The following is a 2,500-nucleotide window of genomic DNA, read 5'->3' on the forward strand; positions in this document are numbered from 1 at the left end:
TTACGCGGAAGAGTTATAACAGACCGAGCCCCACTGCATGGGGGGAGTCTTTGTCACTAATGTACACAGATGGAACATTTTGGACTGGAACCAGATTACCCGTACACACGGCGCTGATTAGTAATCAATGCAGAGCCATCAAACTACAGCAAATATACACAACTGTCCGTATACATGCTGAAAGAGTCTGCCCAAAATGGGAACCACACGTCAGCCAGACACTCTGATCACGCACCACTCTCTGCTTCTAACAGGCGCACATACAATATGTAAGCACCAGCATGGAACAACATCCAGTGCATCTTCTCCGCCACATTACACAATCCACACTATCACAACCAGACCAGGAGGTCCGTGCGGAAAATACAATATCCCAGCCTTTCGACATCCACCATTGCGCAGACCAGGCACCAACACCCACACATGTCCTATACAACGGTGCACCCAACATCACAATAGTACCTCCTGTCACAGCGCACAAACAATGACATGAGTCAAAGACACAGGTCTCACACAAGCATAGAATTGGAGCGCCGCCTCTAATAAGCCAAAGGTGCATCCTGACGTGACAAATCTGATCATGTCACAAGCATTCACTTACTATAATCACTATCAACGAACCTGCCGCCCCCGCCCCCCCCCCCCTACACCTTTCCGTACAACAACGTGTAACCTAACCTAACCTAACCTAACCTATGTTGTACCTTAACCTAACCTATGTTGTACCTTAACCTAACCTATGTTGTACCTTAACCTAACCTATGTTGTACCTTAACCTAACCTATGTTGTACCTTAACCTAACCTATGTTGTACCTTAACCTAACCTATGTTGTACCTTAACCTAACCTATGTTGTACCTTAACCTAACCCATGTTGTACCTTAACCTAACCCATGTTGTACCTTAACCTAACCCATGTTGTACCTTAACCTAACCCATGTTGTACCTTAACCTAACCCATGTTGTACCTTAACCTAACCCATGTTGTGCCTCAACCTAACCCATGTTGTGCCTCAACCTAACCCATGTTGTGCCTCAACCTAACCCATGTTGTGCCTCAACCTAACCCATGTTGTGCCTTAACCTAACCCATGTTGTGCCTTAACCTAACCCATGTTGTGCCTTAACCTAACCCATGTTGTGCCTTAACCTAACCCATGTTGTGCCTTAACCTAACCCATGTTGTGCCTTAACCTAACCCATGTTGTGCCTTAACCTAACCCATGTTGTGCCTTAACCTAACCCATGTTGTCGCCTTAACGTAACCCACGTTGTCGCCTAAACCTGCTCTGTAATTGTTATACGACTCGTTCAATTACTGTAGTGTTGCCCACCCGCAACCCTCGCAATATAGTTCGCTACTCGCACTGCCCGCACCCCTGTGTATCGCTTCATGTTAAACACCTTGCAAGTCTTGCTCACTTTCCACATGCTCCTGCTGTACACTGTAATGTGGATGGCAGCAGGACGTACATGCCGCCCCTCCCCACGTCCCCACCTTGCCCCCTGCCTTCGCAAGCTGGTTGGTGAGAAGTTTGCATGTTCAATGCCCTTCGCATGCGACGTACTCAGGCTACGTTGTGGTGCGGCCTGTGTCAACTGTCCGCTGATGTCGTACGCGTGAACCACAATCTGTACTGCACATTCGTCCTTATGTACTGAATGATACATCGTGGCACATGTGTGACCGCACAACGACTGCGCCCAAAAACGGCGGACCATACAGTGCAAATATTGTGCACGCAGCTACGTGTCGTCTCCCTATGAGAGCTGGATTGCAGTGTGGTACGCCATAGAGACGTGTGGGAGGAACGGACGCCGTGGATGGCGATCAGCATGAGCTGTCTGTTGATGTATTCGGACCTAGTCGTCTCTCCTCACACACCGTGATGGCATGGTGCACCGCGTTCCATATCTGCGACATGCTACAGAGGCCGGTTGACAGTCGTTCGAGCAATGGACATCGCATACGTACGGGGGCCACCTTCCACGTATTGTCTAGGCGTGCACATTTTGTTGCGTGTATGTGGGCAGACGTAGTGTGGCGTGACACCTGACACAGGCATGCAATAATCGTTGAAGTTGCAAATGGCGATGGACGCCTGCGTTTTCTGGTGAAGTTACGCAAATGAACAAATGGTAACCTGTTGTGGTGCGGTTGTTCTCGCTAGGGGTGAATCGGTGATGGCGACGATAGGTTGAGGTACTAACCGGTTGTTCCAGCGATACCCACCATGCCGACGAAACTGAACGGCATCTGGGTGTGAAGCGATACGCGGCGGTGGCTGGGTGGGACCGTCCCCGGCCGGTGAGGGGGCGCCTCCCGGCGTGCTGGCCGCGCGGTGCGTGGGCGCACGCGCTACAGCCGGCTGGTGGGGGCGGCCAGTGGCAGGCGCGCCGGCCGACGGACGCGGCAGGCGTCGCAGCTGCGCGCCGGCGCACCCTGCGCGCGGCGCCGTGCGGCCAAAGTAGGTCCTCGCGGGCCCGGTGCGAAGCGCGG

This window comes from Schistocerca piceifrons, unplaced genomic scaffold (assembly GCF_021461385.2).
Source record: "Schistocerca piceifrons isolate TAMUIC-IGC-003096 unplaced genomic scaffold, iqSchPice1.1 HiC_scaffold_1085, whole genome shotgun sequence".
Lineage (NCBI taxonomy): Eukaryota > Metazoa > Arthropoda > Insecta > Orthoptera > Acrididae > Schistocerca > Schistocerca piceifrons.